Raw genomic sequence first — 20242 nt, 5'->3', positions numbered from 1 at the left:
AATACTGCTTCCGTAAAATGTTGCATTTTGGCTTCCCAGATATGACCATGGGAGCCCAGCCTCCCGCTTTGTTATTGCTGGCTGAACAGCTGCACAGAATTAGAAAGCAGCCACGAAGAACTAGAGAGGACTTTCTGCGTGAGATCATGATGCATTCCGTGGCCAAAAAATAAGAATTGAAGGAGTGGAGGGACAGCGAGAAGAGGGACCGAAAGGAGAACATGGCACCCCAGAACAAAGCCCTGGAGTGCCATTGGGCCTTTAAATGGCCAAAAGCACAAACAGTCATTCTGCACTTGCTCAGCCTGTTGTTGAGCTGCTCCTTGCTGCTGTCAAGTTGCCCCATGTATGGCTTCATAAGCCACGGCATTAACGGGTTGGCAGGGTCTTCCAGGATCACAATGCATTTTGAATTCCCCTATGGTGATCTTCTGGTCCAGGAAGAAAGTCCCTGCTTGAAGCTTCCTGACCAGGCCAGTGTTCAGAAAGATGCGTGCGTCATGCACCTTTCCGGACCAACCTGGGTTAATGTCCGTGAAACACCCATGGTGATCCACAAGCGCCTGCAGAACCATTGAGAAATGCCCTTCTGATTAATGTACTCAGTGGCTAGGTGGTCTGGTGCCAGAATTGGAATATGGGTGCCATCTATCACCCTCTGCAGTTAGGGAAGCCCATTTGTGCAAAGCGATCCACAATGTCACGTACGTTGCCCAGAGTCTCAGTCTTTCAGAGCAGGATGCGATTAAGGCCCTGCACACTTCTGCCAACACAAGTCCAATGGTCGACTTTCCCACTCCAAACTGGTTAGCGACCAATTGGTAGCAGTCTGGAGTGGCCAGCTTCCACTGTGAAATCGCCACGCGCTTCTCCAATGGCAGGGCAGCTCTCATTCTCGTGTCCTTGAGCTGCAGGGCTGGGGCGAGCTCATCGCACAGTCCCAGGAATGTGGCTTTCCTCATCCAAAAGTTCTGCAGCCACTGCTTGTCATCCCAGACGTGCATCACGATGTGATCCCACCACTCAGTGCTTGTTTCCTGAGCCCAAAAGTGGCATTCCATTGTGGTCAGCACCTCCGTGAACGCCACAAGCAATCTTGTGTCGTAGCTACTACGCGTGGCGAGATTAATGTCGAACTCCTCTTGCCTTCGTAGTTTAAGGAATAACCCCTCTGCCACTCGTGGCGCGTTAGTGAGAGCGAGCAGAATACTGGTCACCAGTGCGGGATCCATTCCTGCAGCCTGAAGAGGCAGAGCGCGCAGTACACAAACCGTTGAAAGATGGCGCCAAATGTGGACGAAAGTACAGCAATTGCTGGGATACAAAGCAATGCATCATGGGGCATTGGGACAGGACCCAGGATGCCCCGCGACCCCCTCCGTCTTCTCACAACTCTTAGCGGCAGAAGAGGAAGAGGTGCTCGGTGGGCTAGCTGCCCAGAGTGCACCGCTCTGAATACCGCTGCAAGTGCCGCAAGTGTGAACACGCTGTTGCGCAGGCAGCTGACAGTGTGAACACACAATAGCGGTTTCCCTTCAGCGCTCTCCGAGCAGTGCGGTAACTCTGCCAGTGTAGACATACCCTTAGAGTTCTTTGCTCTCGACTACTCAGCAGAATGTCTAGTTTCACTCTGCATCAACTCTGAAATCCGATTCCTCCCTTTTTATTTCCTCTAGGCTTGGTGTTGCAGGTAGGTGTTGTGTGGCCTTGTCCCCAGAAGAGATCATTAGCCAGTTCCTGTATTGGTCCACTGTGGCATTTGTCCACCTCCACCACATAAACACAGTGCTGGATAGGTGAATATCAAATCACATATGGTGAATTTGAAAGTGAGTTTTATCGTTGTTGGTTATTGTGAATACAACCAAGTGGCTACACAACTAGTTTGGGATGAAACAGCCCAGAGAAGTAATGTTAAATGTACAAAATACCAATACTATGGTTAAATCATGTTAGCAGGTCTTAACTCTCTAATACATTGTGTCTTGGTTCATAGGCGCAGACTTTTATTTTTCCCAGTGGGTGCTCCACCCCCACTGCTCCCTTTCCCCCAGATCCCGTCCTCCCCCCACCTCTTCCCCCCGCCCAATATCCCTGCCCTTGTTTCGCCTCTTCCCATCCCGCTCTACCCCCTGCCCCGAAGCGCGCACCCTCTTAGCCCCCTGCCCCCGCACAGCTCTCCGCCCTCCCACAAGCAGCTGATCAGCAGCCCTGCCAAACAGCTGTGGCTGGTGAGTGCTGAGCCCCCCCTACTTGTTTTTGGTGCTGGCTTGAGCCCCAGAGCACCCATGGAGTCGGCGCCTATGCCTTGGTTTGTTCAAATAAAAAGGAAAAATGACTATAGAAGTAAGCATACATGCTTGGATTGAGTACCATAAACTGGATGAAAGGAGATTTGTAATAAACCATCTACAAAATTAAAGTCATAATTTCAAATTTTGTTCCTGCACACTAAAAGGCTGACTGTGATGGGAAAAAGCTGCCCATCAAGTGTGTATCAAATTGTCAATTGGAGAGGTCATTCCAATGACAACTACTCTTTTGACTCGCTCTGCATTACATATTCTCCAGCAGGCAACAAAAATTCTCTCACACACAACCCTAGAAATTTTACAACTGCCTTTGCTCAAATCTCAAAACTTTTATCCAGTGTTGAATGTATACAAAAATACAAAACACCGTATAAGTCTGAAATTGCAGCCTCAGTGTAGTTGGATAATTATTGGCTGAAAAATATCTGGCGTACTAAACAGACAATAACAACCATTCAAACCGGGGCTCACACTGGCTTTTTAAACTGGTTTTATAATGAATCAACCTAGCCACTGTAAACAAAGCAAGCATTACAAAATAAGATTTTCTTTTAATCCAGGAAAGCACATTACTACAACTTATATAATATCCTAAGAACCCGAGATACAATTAGAACTCCAGTTTGATTGTCTGTGACATATTATACCGTTAGTAGCCAGTAAATAGGTCTATTTTCCTTAGTTTTCTACAGAAATTTCATGTTACAATCAAAGAGATACTCCAGCCAGTCAGTGCATTTTAAGACAGCACATATTAACTAGGATGGTTAAATTCACTCAGCCTTCAGTCTCATTACTTAGTATCACCTGAGGCAATGTGCATTTGTCCTAACATGTACTTAAAATGTAACTCTCAGTAGGCAGTCCATGCTAGCCTCATTACAAAGCTATGCCATTTTCTCTTATGTAATGCGCCTCTACTTTTTAAGTTAAAGCCAATTTTAATTACTAATAATAGCAGCTATCTATATAATTTAAGATGTTTGACTATCTGTCCTAGGTATTTTTAGAGTGCCTATCACCGTGATGTTTAAATTCTCATGGGTACAAGAATTAGATTAACAGACTGGAACTAGGCAAACAAACAATCAGGCAATTGACTCAATCCAATCCTCCAAATGGAAGTAAATCCTTTTCTGTAGTATGAACCCTTTTGTATGCTCCAGTTTGGATTAATTCATAAAGCAACCCTACCCCCATCAAGTGAAGTGGGGGGGGGGGGGTTCATATTAGGAAAAAGCAAGTGCAAGTAAAATCTTAAAGAGGCTTTAACAAATGCTGCCTTTTATTTATATATTGTTTTAAGGATGCCCAAAGAAGCTTCAACAGCATGATCTTTTCCTGTCGCATACATTATAAAACACCTACTTATTTTCGTTTATTCCTTTTTTTAAAACACAGTAATTGCACCTATGCTTTATATGTCCACAGCCAAACTGCTTTGGGGTTCTCACTGTTTAGAGTGGCACATCATAGAACTATTAAGGGATTGAAAGTTTTAAAATATATCATCTTGGGTTCACACATTTACCTACTAGTACAAGAATCTTGGATGTTAAATTTTCCGTAGTACAGTTAATCCAGACCCTTAAACTTCAGAACTGAAATATCAGCATGTAAAGAAGTTAATGCCTCCTTATCTTACGGCATTACACATTTACAGAAGAATTACCAATAACTGTGCTGCTTGTAGACAATTTTTTTCTCTCTAATGTATCATGCTTAAAAGAGATCTTATCTTCAGGACCAAAATTTGGAGTTTGAATAGATCCTGGTTTAAATCACTACATTTGCCAGATGCAGATTGATATCAAGGCCTACGATCACCTCTGTTATTGTGGAGCAGCTGTTTTTAATGCTCCTCCGAGGAAGTGTATAGATTGAATTGAATTCCAGGTGCCTCTGAGGGACAATTCTTCTTCCTTGAATCACTGCTGATCATAGGCAGTTGTCTAAACTTGAAACTTCTTGTTTGGTGTACCCATGTTATGTCATGTGATCTGCAACACCTGTTGCACAAGCAATGCATACACATCACATCATTTCGCAAGTAAAATATATTTGTCTCATATGATTGCAGCCACAAAGCACAGCGATGGTTCAAAATCAACACTTAGCATTCTGGTCAGACATCCCATAGTGCATTGCTCTGTCATTGTGCTTCATAAATGCTGGGACTTTTCTCACTGCGCATTGTGGTATTCCTCCCAGAAGGCAATGGAACTCAGTGGCTTCAGCTCAAACTAAATAATTCCCCTGATTACTCTCCTTTCCTCCCATCATCCATCCGGAGTTTGCGAGCCAGCACCATTTTTAAAGCACTGTCAGGCAGCCTGGAGGAAACATTGGCAAGAGCTGCAAGCCTCATGGTGATCAAATATCAACAGGCTGTTGCAAGCATATCTAAAGTTGTGCAATGACGTCAGAACCAGGGCAATGAAGGCACCTGAGGAGGAGGCTGAAGTTGAGCAGATGACACTTTTCCTACATCTTTTCCTGAAGCGGTTTCACTTGATGGACTGCTGTTTTGGGGCTTGACTAGTGGGATGGGATAATGATGAAAGCCTGGGATGACCAGCAGTGATGGCAGTTCTGCAAGGTATCAAAAGACACTTTCCCAGAAATCTATGCAGCGTTTGTCCGGGAGCTGCGGCAGCAGAACACCTATGAGAGAGCTCTCCTCAACACGGAGAAGCAAATGTCCATCGTCATCTGGAAGCTTGCCACAGCTGAACACTACCAGTCAGTAGCTAACCAGTTCGGTGTTAGCAAATCAACCATCAAGGCTGTTGTCCAGGAAGAGTGAACTCTTGTCTACAAGGTGCTGTCCCATAAAGGCCATAAGGCTGGACAATGCACAGGAGTTTATTAATGGTTTGGCATTGTTGGGGTCCCCAAGTTGCATTGGGGTCACTGAGGGGGGGACACACGGCTATTCTTTGCCTGCCCCGCCCCCCCCCACTAGGCCTCAGAGTTCAGAATCAGAAACGGCTATTTCTCCATGATGCAGCAAGACCTGGTTGATCACTGCAGAAGGTTCAGAACTATTAATGCACGGTGGTCTGGAAAGATACAGGATACCAGGACCTTTACAAACTCTGGACTGTTTGCTGTCATTACAAGTCGGACTTCTTCTCCCATGGTCTCTATAGACATTCATGGCTTTGCCATTCCCCTAGTCATTCTAAGAGCACTACAAAAATATTATTACACATACATAATGTGCAAATTGAAAAAAACAAAACCTTAAGAAGTCGTAAAGGGTAGCGTGAAAACAATTTTGCACTTCTGAGGTCACAAATGTGTGCACACAGGGCACTTAAAACTGCTCTCTGCATCCTGGAATGGCAATAGAAGAGCTTCTCTCTTGTAGGTGAGAACGTCCATTGTCTCCTGTTTTCCTTTGTTGTTCTGTGGTGTAGAATGCCTCCAAAAGGCCCTTTTCCTGGGCACTGTTGCAGTGAATGGTGTGTCCTAGAATGTGGAGATTTCAGAAGTAGAAGGCTACATGGGATGCCTGAGCTGCGGTGCAGCCCTTGATCAGAAAACAGCCCAGAGGAGCGTCTGCGTCAATACCATCCTCAGCAGATGCGCCTGTGAGGATCTAGCCATTTTCCTGTCCTTTTCTCTTTGTCTTGTTCCAGGAACCCCTGCCTCCACTCCTCTGTCTTTCTATCCCTCCCCTGGGATGCACACAAGAGTTCATAAAAATTTCAACCCTTGAACTTCTCTTTTTTATATATATAAATATATATATATATAATTTACAGCTCTCCCTATCATTATCCTTCACATTCTTATAATCCAGACTGAGCTTCTTTCCCTTACTGAGTGACACATTACCCAGGGTACAATCTGGACTGTGAAACAGCTGTCCCCCCTCAATTCTCCAGCAAGGGCTGACTTTTTACACTGCTTCGCTGTGAGAGCAACCACTCCTGGTCTGCCCACACACAGCCTCCAGCATGTAAATTGCTCACAGCTATACTGCATGAGTGCTATAACCAGCCACTCATTAATTACACTGCAGGGCAACACCAGAAAACTCCCAGCCCCAGACTTTCCCCCAGAAATGTACATCTTGTACTCGCCAGCATCCTCCTGGACAATACAAGCTCATATGAAGTCTGTCATTTTATAATTAGGAAATGATATGCACAGATCTTGTTATCACAAATGAAGTTTCCCAAACGCTTTAATCCAAGCACACTGGTTTTGATAAAACAATAAAACAAGTTTATTATCTACAGAAAGATAGATTTTAAGTGACTACAGAAAATGATGCATAAAGGTCAGAATTGGTTACAAGAAAATCAAAGGTAAAACGCAATTAATATCTAATGTAACAAGCTAAATGAATTCAAAGCAAAAGGTCTCTCTCACCTCATATTCTAGCAGCGTTACTAGCTGAATCTTTCAGACAGGATCCCTCCCCAGTCCCATGATGCTTCCTTTGTCCTTCAAGTGTTGTCGATGCCAAGAGTAGAGATGAAGGGAGAGATATTTTGGGGTGTCTGTTCCCCATTCTTATAGTTCGCTTTCTTTGAAAATCATCTCCACCTGAGGTCAGTTGACCAGGTGATAATCTATTTGATCTTGCTGACACTTGGCTGAGGTGTCAGTTTGCCTTTTGTTTCTGGTTTGTTGCTATTTTTGCAGACTTATATCATCTTTCACTAATGTCATACAGTAGAATCTTATAACTTTACATACAATGTTGCCACACATATTGTACCAGGACAATAATGATCAGCGAATTAGGAGTTTTCAAATAATACCTTACAAGGCATATTTTGTTTCAAAATACACTACCATTTTGTTAAAAAAGGTGATGATAGGAATACAGGCTGTCACACTGAGCCACTGGTTTGGGTCCCAGTTATATCCCCTTTCCTTCATTTACTCAGACTGCTGCTTTATAGTTGTGCATTCCAGTGGCTATAATTTAGATGGGCCTGTACATGCTCCTCTTGCAAAGGGCAATGAAGTCCAGGACCTCTGCATCAGACCATGATGAAGCATGAGGCATGCCTGATCAATAAATAGGAGTATAACACAGGTATCTAAACTCTCCACTTTCAGGAATTGCAAAGAGCAACACTTGGCTACACATAAGCATTTAAACGGAGTGGTGACATCTGGTCAGGATGACCCTGGAACAGTATAGCCCACATAGGTAAACAGACAGGCCAACCCAGGTAGCCAGAAACACTGTGTGGAACAACAGTGGGAGGTCTTGGCAGATGTGCAACAGTTGTTCCAGGGTAGGGGTACATCCACCTCTACTCTGCTGCAGATAAACTCATCCCACATCTCATAACCCCACTTTAATAACCCATATTAAAAAGCCAGATGATTTGTAACAAAAAAATGTGGTTGTGGAAATAAGGCACTTAAACATTACATAATTCAAGTTATCCTGCAACAAATTTCACGTGTAGGCAAGCAGTTATAGAACACCGATGGTTAATGAAGTGGCAAGGAAAGAGGCTAGAGTGCTAGTTGTGAAAAACCTCACTCCAAGTGCTATCAATTGGGTATAGAAAATTTACACATTTCTGTGTGATGGTGAGAGAACGGAAATAATTTTTTGTCTGCATTTATGTCACCAACAAGTTGCCTTAACTTTATTAGAATATCAAGCTTCTTACTATAAGAAATTTTCCATGGATTTTTCTGAAAACACAGATTGTATCCAAGATTATTTGGATGAAACCATGAATGTCAGATCAAACAAACTGTTGTCTCCAGATGGGTTTCATCCTGTTTTGCTCCACATAGCTTGAATGAGACCCTTGCCTCCTCGTGGCTAAGGAGGTTCTGGGCCCATTATTGACAAGAATAACCACTTCCCTTTGTGAAGGCAGGGTACCAGTTATCCTTAATCAGGTCAAACACCTGCCTGAACCAATCTCATTTTTAACCTCACCTGTTGCTACACTTTGTCTAATCTCCCATTTCTCAGGGAAGGTTAAATTGGTATTGGAGCTGCTCTAATCAATTCACAATCTCATAGGCATACTTGGACCTTATGGACTGGCTTTAGGCATGGATGTAGTACGGCAATGATAACAGACCCAATAGCTTCAGAACTCCTCCTGGCAATACCAATGGGCTTTGTGAAGGAGTGCGTGGGAAGGGATTCGTTACTCCCTTTCAAACAAGTCTCAAAGGGTAATAAGAGCCCTTATGCTTTCCATCCAAATATTCTGTGTGGTTTCATCTTGTCACAGATCTCATTAAGCATATGCAGAGAGCTCCTTGGCATGAAAGAGAGACATCTTTGCCTGCAGTTGCATTCTTCATTTGCTTAATGTCTACTGAAAATAGAGTTCTCGGTACTAGGGTAACAGAGTTATGAAGAAAACAAAATAAAGTTCAGCTCACAGTGCATCTAGGGGAAACCGTGGACTGAATCAAGGAAAAGGAAAACCAAGTACTCCAAAATAGAATAAACTAATGATTCTTTCTCCAGTTCTGGGTAAGACGCTAAATGTCTGTCCTGAAAACCAACAAGATACGAAGGGATGCTTCTCCCAAAGACAATGGCTAACAAAAATTAAACATGTGAGGGTCTGAAAGTACTAAAGTTACAGTGGGTGATAGAAAGTGAGTAAGGATTATATGGCAGTGGGCAAACTGTCTGAATCCCTTAACTGTATTTTATTTTGGTCAAACTGTACAATGGGTATGTTGATGTCTATAGCAAACAGACATAGCTTAATACAAATTAAATATATACATGAAAATTTATGAATCTGGACTCAGATTTAAAAAAGAAAAAAAGGGGGTTGCTACCATGAGGCCAGGATTCTTTTTTTTTTGGCCTTATTTAGGGGTTTTTATTTTGCTAAGACAGTCTTAATTTGACTAGAACAGCAGAAAAATTATTAATCAATATAACAATAATTCTACGATTATTAATCTAAAATATAGCTTTTCTTCGTATTTAAAAAAAACAGTTGTCAATTTTCATAGCAAGAGATGCAATAATACTCACTAAAAGAGAGAATCAAGAAACACAATCTGTGTGAGGTTAAAATCCGCACAGAAAACGTACGTTTAAAAGGAGCCTAATACCCAGAAAATGCATTGTAGTTTCCACAGAAAAATAATCATATCTTTAAAAAAACCCTATAAGCTCTGAAAGCCTGGACATTTCAGATATGGCGCCACTTTTGGATAGGAGATAGAAGTCAGGACAGAAAGTCATATACTCTTTACTTAATGTTCCAGAAGACATACATATTACTTGTTCCCATGTTTCTTTATAAAAGCACTGCAATACTATTCCAGTTCTATCGAGAGGGTAAACTTCACCTGTGCTAGTACAAACTTTAACTCCATGATTCAAGCTCAACCTTAAGTCACAAACTCAAAGTACATCATGCCTACACAATGACTGAAAAGAGAACTTATCGTCAAACCTTCAGATTTCCAGAAACAGGCACCATTTGTTTTAAAAAGCACTAGTAGGCTTTAATTGATCATCACAATTATTTAAAACCAAATTAAACAATGCTGCAGAGGAGAAGAGCTATCAAGCATGCTGTCATCCACATAAATCCTCTAAACAAACAATGCACAGGAATGATACCACTACTAAGAAGCTTCCAGAGGCAGAGAAAGTGATGGAAGTAATATTTTCTTAAAGAGTAAACAATGTTTCATGCTTTTGTAATACATTTGTATTAAAACCAACTAGCTTCTAAGAAAAGATTTGCATGTGCACATTTCCTTGAATCAGAAGAGGAGTCATTACTACGTGCATATAAGAGACAGTACTCAGGCAGCAAGTAAAAATTGCAGAAAAAGATTGTTCCAAAGTAAAAGGTGAATACAACAGTTTTCCCTACATGCAAGATATTTCTTACTCTCTCTGAAACAATGTTCAAGCTGTACAGTAAACTGGGCAATGTGAGGGGCTGAGATCCAGCTGAACCCTGGGCTCTTGGCTCCCCACTCCCAGCCGGGCTTCCCACCTCCCTGAGCGGGGAGTGAGGAGCCTGGTGGGTGAAGCCTGGCTGGGAGCGGGGAACCAGGGGCAGCTGAGCTCTAGCTGCCTGGCTTTCTTCTCAATTTCAGGGCTCCAGCATGAAGGCCTGAAATTGACAAGACAACCAATAGCCAATGTAAGTAACACAGTGTCTACAGGGACACAGCATCACCCTAACTACACTGACATAATGACTCCACCTCCACAAGAGGTATAGGACTTATGTCAGTATAGGAGGGCACTTGCATTGGCAGGACAAGGCTGTAGTGTGTCTACTGACATAATTAGGTCTACGTAAAATGCCTTACATCAGTCTAGCTGTGTAGTGTAGAACAGGCCTAAGAGTAAAAGAGTGCAATCAGCAGTCTCACTATTTCCCCCATCTATCTCACATACAGAATTAGTTGATAAAACAAATCTCTGTAGGACCTCGCAGGAGAATGCACACTGATACAAATAAGTCAACAAAACTTCATGGGATCAAGAGCTGCTGATGCCTCATAAAAGATTAGTGTGGCTGCTTCATAGTCTAGATAATACTTAGTCCTGCCATGAGTGCAGGGGACTGGACAAGATTACCTCTCGAGGTGCCTTCCTGTCCTATGATTCATCTTTGTCTGGACTCTATTTTGCCAAATACTAATATTACTTATAAATGTGTACATTTAACAATATACTAAGAACTTATTGTAAGAGAAAACGCAACTTTATTTGTTTTACAGCAAATCAGATAGCATGCGATTAATTGTTTGTGGCACCTGTTTGGGTTTGATTAGAAAAAAAAGGGAGGAAGAGGAAAGAAGATGGGAAAGGCCCATTTGTAGAAATTCTCATGATGGCACCTAAGCACACATTACTTTATCTTCCCACCTCAGAATGCAGGCATGTCAAGTATTAGCTAGTTCTCTCTCAATTTGGGCAAAATCATGATTCTTAATGCAAAGGAGAAGCAAAGGAGAAAGGAAACAACTACATTCGTGCACAGTGGACCATCATCTATTAGATAAAGCAAATGAGAAAACCCTGAGCAAATCACGAAGGCATGTCTGACTCAAAGTGACATATGCATAAGATGGATCTTCCATAAATAATTATTTATGGATCTCTTTTCTGCCCAACTGGACTGAAAGGGAAAATAACCAATTGACATCAGAAAAAAACAAAAAGCTAAACTTTTTAACTCACCTTTTCAGTTCCAATATTCACTCTGCAGAAGAAAATACTAGCTGAGAATACTTAAATAAAAACTACAAGAGGAAACTGGGAGGGTGCTCATGATGACTTCATTTGTGGGTACATGTCTAATTACAAGGCAAGGTTATGGGATCAGAATAAATTACAAATGTTAGATTCTCAGACATATATGGTATTCCTCTGTTTAAGAGTGGCTACATTTAGAAATAGAAATGCTAAACCTTACTATACTCTAAGTAATACGTAACAATATTTAGAAAGCAGAGGACAATTGCAAATATAGTGAAATGTTAGGTGCTGAGGGGTTTCTGGTAACACTATCAGTTTCCTGTGAACAGCAGGAAGCTTCACCTGGTGGATGAAGCTGATGATCACACTGAAAGTATTCCCATACTTATAGCTGAGTGTTTAGTAAGCATATTTTCACTAGATATTAGATTAGCAGCAACATGCAATAGAGATTTAAAAAATTCATGAACACTCTGTACTATTATGAGCACAGTATTGTATGTGATTGGCCTTTCTTTTGGAAGAGATTTGTAGAGAGTGACTCAATATGGGTCCAATACTAGTAAGCAGCTCAAAGAAAAAGAGTTGACAATATTTTTGTGGTACTGGAATCAATTGATATATAAGACATTAGACCCCTCTTTACTAATGAAAGCACATCTTCCCCCTCCTGTGTCAGTGGTTCATTTTTTTAATAGTCCTGAGATTAAGTGCTTATCTACTTTAACATCTCAATCTATTAGCATAAAAATACTCCGATAGTACTGTAGATTATTTATTTTTAGTATCTTTTACATTTATATAACCCCTTTCATCTTGAGCTATAGAAAAGCATTTAAGTAATGGATGAACTGCAGGTATATAGTTTGCTAAGGGAACCTACCTCTAAGGTGAAACATGACAACACTAAGTGTCTAATACCACTACAACAATAGCTTAGAACAAGGATTGAAGAGTACCAGACAATTAAACCTACAAAAGGAATTTAGTTCCTTTTCTATAAAGTCTTTGGAAAACCACCGCTAGCCAAAAAGAAGCATCACTAAATGGAAAACTGAAAAATCAAACACTAACTCAATAAATAGAAAAAGAATTATGTAAAAATTCAGAGAGCTGATAAAACTCACAACTAATTCCACAGCTCATTTACAATGCTTTGTACAGGTTGTTTCTGATTCCCGCTGGGTTTATCAATTCTGAACGTTTGTTAGTATGTTGGATACCTGGGAAGGAAACACACACACACACACACACACACACACACACACCATTATACCTAACTACTGTTATTTTTAATCAGCCAAATAGAAATTTGGCCAGGACACCAAAATGAATACCTGTTGCGGAAAATGAGGGTAATATCTGTATTATGTTTTGTAAATGTGTGTACCTCAGTTTACCTTTTAACATTAAAGGAGGCTGTGAGAGGGAAACCAACAGCAATGGCAAAGATGAGGTACTATTTTAGGGGCCGTGGGGAAACAACAGGGTAGCTACAACTTGGCTCCAACTAATCTGGCAAGGTTTATTCTTCCCATGCAGAATTTAGGATCCAAGGGGATACAAAAAAAGATCCTAGACTAGGCAGGAAGGAGGATGATCAGCCATCAACTTGAGGTTAGTCTCTGAGAGAAACAGCATTCTACAGCAGCAATCTGCTTCTCTAAATCCAGAGATGGAGGTAACTGAGCTGACTGGAACTTACCAAAATTTGCAAGGAAAGATCAGGGATCAAGTACAGGAAATATGGTTTTTATTGTTTTAACCATTCCCTCTGAATGCTATATACCTGTGAGTGGAAAAATAAAGAATGTTTTGAAGAAGTTGCTTTTGAGTCACTTTAATCAGCTTGCTGGTCCCTGGAGTGAAAGGGCTTACAGTTGCCAGACACAGTTAGGCCTGTTGTGTTAACATGGTTAAGAAACCAGATCTAGTCCAACAGTAATTGGTTCATGGGGTTCTACCCTTTGAGAGAGGTTAAAGAAGCTAAGCCTGTTACCCGATGGATGCACTCGAGGGGGACTAAAAGGGGTCGAAAGCACAGCTCGCCCTGTAACTGACACCCACACTATTGAAAAATGTGTCATTTCATCTAAATGTTGGAGACATAGTGTGCACAAGTGCATACATTTATTATAAATATATTCTAGCTTCAGAACCAATCAACACATTTTTCCCCCTGTGACTGACTGGCAAAAAAAAAAAAAAAAAACTTGGCTGAAGTATAAAATAATAATAATCACAGGTTTCAAACAATCTTTTTTTCTTTTAAATCTTTGTTGCCTTTGTATGAGAGTTTTCAAATTGTGCTTCTCCTGCACCTGGCTACATAGAGCTGTTATATGGTAGTAACTTCATTTTAAAAGGACTTCTTTAGACAAGCATTTTGAGAGTGCTTTACAAACTTTCAGCAGTCTTTAGTAAAGATCTGTGAGAAAATGTTCATCTCTGGGGAAAGTGTGTGTGTGGGGGGGAGTTTCACAGACATTTTCGTAGTTCTGCATCAATATTTTTTCTTAGTTTTGAAGAGAAAGATAGTTTCTACAGGAAATGAAGTGCCCTTTCAAAATGAAAATGGTACTAATTTTAGTGGAATAAATTTGTTAAACCTGTTGAATTTGTCCACGGTTTTACCAGTATTATTTTGTTAAAGACATTCTGCATTCAATGAATGAAATAGCATAACCTTCTTATGAAATATGGTAAATGGAAGGCAACCATGAATGCTCCCAATTTGCTCACCTTTCTGGCTGACATGATGGCAACTAGGAAGGCAACCTTCATGGATAGGTGGGAAATTGGCCAGTGGTTCAAAGTGCGGGCTGGTAAATAGAGTACAAGAATGAGGTCCAATTGCAATGTTCATTTCATCATGGTGGAAAGGTCCAAAGATGACCTTTCAGGAATGTGACTGTTGTGGGGTATTTAAAAATAAAAAATGGAAAGCCCTGATACATTGAGGATGACGCAGTAATCTAAAATAGCAGGAGCACCCACTGTTTCTGGGGATAACTGGTTCTATTGCGTCCAGGTAGACAAATGCCTCCATTTAATGAGACAGCATTTTCCAGTGGAGTATTCTCTGCTTTGATTGAAAATAGATTGAATGGTGTCTGACTCTGAACGTTCTAGGTCTCATGCCCCTCCAAATACTAGACTGTAGGTGGCGAGGGTCTGGGTTGAGATGCTTGATCTTGTCAATCTCTGAAATTAATAGATCCAGGAAGGGACGAATTTTGATTGGAGAACAGGTTGACATTCGTAAAACGTCAGAAAACCAAAACTGTCTGGGCCAACTGGTGCAATGAGAATGGCCTAAGCTTTGTTGTGATGAATAATTTTCCGGATCTGTGGTAGCAGTGCCATTGGAGAAAAGGTGCATCTCAAGTGCTCTGTCCAGGATAACAGAAGGGCATTGCCCCTGGAGCCCCAACCCAGTGCTGCTCTGTGGCAGTATAAACTGAACTTCTTGTTCATCTGGGAATTGAAAAGGTCCCAGGTGGTGTTTCCCACTGTGTGTGGGGAGGGGAGGGAGGGAGGGGCTGATTTGTGTTTATAGTGGATCTGTGTATCTCCCACTGGCCTGTGAGGAAGTGACTGCTGAGACTGTCTGCTAGAGAGCTCTGAATACCTGGTAGCTATGCTTCCAAAAGTGTGTTGTGGTTTCTGATGCACCAGTTCCATAAATTGACTGCCTCTATATATAGAGAGAGGAAGAAATTTGGCCCCACCGTGTTTGTTTATATAGAAGACAGTTGCCATGTTGTCTGACATTATCTGGATGCGACAGGACTCTAAGTGGGAGGAATGCATTGCAGACTATGCAGACTGCCCTTAACTCTAGGAGATTGACAAGAGAACATGTGTCTTGCACAGCATGACTACCCATGTGTGCTCCCCAGACTACAAGGGATACACCTCTGATTATGGTTGTGTCAGGTGTGGGTGGAAAGAAAGGGACTCCTGCACGCACTTGTTCTGGGTTCATCCACCATACGAGAGAAGCCATGACCTTGGCAGGAGTTGTTACCTTGGTATTCATGTTGTCTCTACCTGTAGAGTAAACAGACTAGAGCCAGGCCTGTAAGCAATGGAGGTGAAGCCTGCTGAACAGTGTTATGCAGGTACACGAGGACACGTGACCTAAAATGGGAGAAGCAGATCTTGACTGTGGTTGGAGGTCAGAGGATTACTTGTTTTATCAGGCTGCTCATGGCCTGGAATCTGTTCATGGGAGGTAGACTTTTGCTGAGGTTGAGTCTAGGGCTGCTTCTATACAGTCTACAGTATTTGTGGGAGTCAAAGGAGGCTTTTTTTCTGTTTACACAGATTTCCAATGATGCTAGAAGATGGATAAAGGATAATGTTGCTGACTGAACTTCTTGGTTGGATCTGCCCATTAGGAGACAATCATCCAAGTTATGGGAAGACAGTCTAGCCTTTTTGTCTCATCTGGGCCATCGTCACGGAAAGAACCTTCGAGAAGGCCCTGGGTGCTGTTGCCAGCTTGAACAAGAAGTACGCTAGAAGTATACTAGTAGTGGTCTTGTCCCACTATGAATCTGATGAACATTCTGCGGGATAGATGAATATGCACATGAAAGTAAGTATCTTTCATGTCAAGAGTCACGAACCATCTGTCCTTCTCCAGGGAAGAAATTATTGATGCCCATGTTAGCAAGTGAAATTTAGATTTGCAAATAAAGATTCAACTGGTGTAGATGAAGAATGGGTCTCCACCCTCCTCTTCTCTTTGAAACTATGAAATATGGGGAGAAAAAACCCTTTTCCCTTGATGCTGAGGTTGCACTTGCTCTAGAGCAGTAGTCCCCAAATGTTCTGGGGTCACGCCCCCCCCTTTACTCCTGTCCGCAGCCCCCCCTCAGCTGGAGCTGGGAGACGTGGACAGGAGTAAGGGAGGCCGAGGTTGGGGCCACACCTGGGATGAGGGGCAGGGTGGACAGCTGGGGTCAGGTCCAGGAGTGGAGCTGGATGGCGCATCTTCCCCACCCCCAGGTGGGGCTGGACTGGGCAACAACTTCCCTCCCTCAAAATGTTCCTCTGTGCCCAACAGTTTGGGGAACTCTGCTCTATAGCCCTCACTAGAGGGAAGAGTCCACCTCCTGATGGAGGATTTCCTCATGACAGTGGTCCCTGAAGAGGGGTCAGGAAGTGGGTTTGTGGGGGGAGGGAGGAGGAAGAGGAGGAGATAAAATTCTTCACTCTCCCACTCCCACCTCCTGAATAATAACTGGAAAATGGGTATGAAACTTATTTCTGAAAGTTTGATTTAAATTTACTTAACTTTTGACAGTACATTTGCAATTAATATTTTCAATATGAGTTTTAAAAGGCAGGTTTTGTTTTAGGGCAACTCAGTGTAGCCAGTGATTCTCAGCAGCCCTGATATTCTTATGAAGTATATTTGAGTTATGAATTGAAGGGGCAAGCGCCCTGCAGTATACTGGAGTGCTTTCCATTTCACAAAACAAAGAGAGGCAAGAAACGGGGAGAATGAACTCAGTCCCACCACAATTTTCCTGTTACAGTCCTATCCCCGCCCAACAGAATGAAAATAACATTGCTACTCTTCTTGAAGAAACAAGGAAATTGGTCATGTGAAAATATGTCAGATCTTCATACATCTGTATATAGATATAGATACATATGTATCTGTACCTGAATGAAAGAAAAGTACAAAGTTGCCATAGCTAATTACTAGATCATTCCTCTATTGCATGGATAAGACATTAGACTAAGAAAAAGGCCTCGTCCTCAGTGTTAATTGTTTGGTAATCAGGCCTAAAAAGAAACCAATAAGATTAAAGCCCAGGACCAAATTATGACTTACGGATCTAACTGAAGCAAATGACTCCAGTTCCCTCAATAAATTTCAGTCCTAAATTCCAAAGACTTCAGCAAAGCCCTTCTAGCAATAAGAAACCATTACAAACTTACTTGCTTTGTAGTCTGAATTCAGACACCGTCAGCAGCAGTACCAGATACCCTGCTTCAGTTCTGCTGTGCGTGTGGTGCAAGTATGTTTGTCTAGGATCAGATGCCAATAGTTAACCTCATATTTTGGGCATGTCAGATACTTAGACGCTGTGGCCTAATTAAAGGCATCACATTCCCCTTCATTTTCTTAAAGGCAACACCAGAAGAGAGGTTTAGCTTTTTATAACAGTGCATGCAAATACTTCCATGTGTTTCTCTATGCAATAATTTTGATTTAACAGAAAAAGATATTAAATTTGACAATAATCAAGTTATATAATTATCTGTAAACTGCTGAAAAGAGATAAGTGCTAAATATTATGAAAACAATTAGATAAAAACCAAGGTCCAAATACTATTTTGGATTTTTTTGATAACGCACATATGGAAAGAATATAGGGGTTGAGGTACTTTTAGCTTTAAAGTCAAATATAGGGTTGTTTTTGAAATAAGTATTGGATCATTTTCAAAAGTTCAAGTGACTTGCTAACAGAAAACCAAGAATAACTAACTTGGTAACGGGAAAACTAAAATCGTAGTATTAGTAGGACTGGTTAATATCTGGAATGCATCGATCACAAAGGATATGAAATAAGTAATTTTAAGATAAAGAGGAAAAATAACAAAAGAGATATATCTTGTAACATATCTAGTATAAATAAAGACTGATCAGCCAACACTTACGATATAGTTTCTTAAATTTTATATGGATTCCCTTATGTTTGTAAAAGAAATAATTTAGTATCTTCTGTTTATTCAGCCCCATATGCTAGGTATTCTTCTGGGGACATCATTAAAAACACATCCATCATATGGACAATATGGTGGACCCAGACTTCTAAAGTATAGATTCTTCAATGAATTTTTAAAGCACACAGCTATATATTTTGTCCATTTGAACCACATAGATATAATCCCTATTTAAGTAAATTCAGAGATCTTTTGTACATTCAGAGACTCTTTAAAAGTCTGAGAACTCTGGCACATACTTAAAGTACACTCCTACCCTGAAAAGTGATTTACTCCAGGAATTTGCTCACTATGTATATTCAGAGTCATATCTTTCTTCAGTGAAAACACTTTACTACTTTTTGCTGCTGGTAGCCAATGCAGAATCAAGAGGATGCACCATATTCTAACCTGGCTCATACATCAATAGTATTGATAACTATGTTTTGTTTGCATTTTTAATTCAATTTGTCTTTGGATTTGGATTTAGTGTAACGGAGGACAGAAAACAATAGACTAGCAGAGATGACAATAAGGGCAAAATTAGCTTTGCAGAATTTTTGTCATCAATGAGATACAATAGCCAGAAAGAAAACAGGTGGACTTTCAGAACTCATATTGAGTTTTTAGGGCAGACAGTTAGAAAACCCTTCATTTAAATGAAACCAATTTGAAATGCAATCATTGAGACAAATATGGAATCCCAACATCCTCATTTTTACATATTCCATTTTTAGAGGAGATATTCACTTTTATTTCCAGAGAAACATGTGTATAGATTGGAAATTAACTGGGACCATAATTGGATGATCTTTTTACACTATCTTCATTTCCTTAATACTCCAGAACATCCTAGCATCATTTCCGTTATGAAAATGAAACTGTCTGGTAAATGACATAGTGGTGACCTCCAGCACTGCTAAAATTAAAGGTCTACTGGCATTGCCATTATGAACAAAAATTCAATTTAGTTGTTTTACATAAGTTTGCATAAGGCTAAAATATGAAATATAATTCTGTCCTTCTCCCAAGATGTGAATACAGTATTGAGCTAAGACGAGGCATGTTTACTGGTCCATTAAAATATGCATCAGGGTGATTATCTTATTTTTCAAAACATGTTAAGATATCTTTTACATTTCATGCTAGATCTTGTGTGTGTAACATAGAATGTTAACTCATTCAATTAGAGGTCCTTCAGACAGATGAATCCTTTCCATACATATCAAGAATACAGTTCATAACATTCTTAAATATATGGAAGTTACAGCAAGAACACATCATTTCCCAAGACTACAGGCCGGAAGAAATCCTGCAGAAGGTTGAAATTACAAACATTCTAAATGACCTATTATAATGTAAACCTTAGTCTCGAAGGTTTCATTGACTTCAGTAAAATTGAATGCTTTCCCTGACAGGCACAAACTAGAACACTAAGTTCTGTTCACAGCATTAACTTTCTTTTCAATAAAATGTTGGTGGAATGTTTATTTATCAGTCTTTTCCTTTTTTAAAAACAAAATTAAACCAAAGCAAATAGAATGCAAAACATGCAATTTCAAAAGTCATAAGTGGTCTAACTTTAAACCAACAAAGGCACAAACATTTCAGATCCAAGACTTAAATTCCATCCTTAACCCACCCACTTGTGCTCAGGAATTTTAATCACACACTGTTCTGAGACCCCTACAATACATAGTCACATTAGGGTAAAGTAAGGCAGGGTAGTAGCCTTACTTCTTACTTTTTGTGTTCTAAGCCTCATACTTGGTTTATTCAGGAGACCTCTCTATTCAAAATGTTACTAGTGATCTCTAGGAGAAAACAGGAAAACATCCCTTACTCTCATTAATTTTCTGGATACCTGTCAGGCAGTGCTGCTGCTTTGAGAGCACACCGGAAAGTCAGGGAGTCACCTGTTTCTGAAAGATTCTGTGTGACCTCACCACAGCATTATCACCAGTGAAGACATGCAACAAAAACACCAACAGGAAGGATGAAAATA

At 40.8% G+C, this 20242-nt stretch overlaps 1 protein-coding gene across 4 annotated transcripts in view; it reads right to left on the bottom strand.

Moving 5' to 3' along the window:
• The window catches only part of PARD3B (par-3 family cell polarity regulator beta), a 616262-nt gene that overhangs the window by 378026 nt on the left and 217994 nt on the right, over positions 1-20242 (bottom strand). The window lies entirely within an intron of this gene.

The sequence above is a fragment of the Chelonia mydas genome, chromosome 11, assembly GCF_015237465.2.
Source record: "Chelonia mydas isolate rCheMyd1 chromosome 11, rCheMyd1.pri.v2, whole genome shotgun sequence".
NCBI classification, from domain to species: domain Eukaryota; kingdom Metazoa; phylum Chordata; order Testudines; family Cheloniidae; genus Chelonia; species Chelonia mydas.
This window is presented reverse-complemented; position numbering and strand designations above follow the sequence as displayed.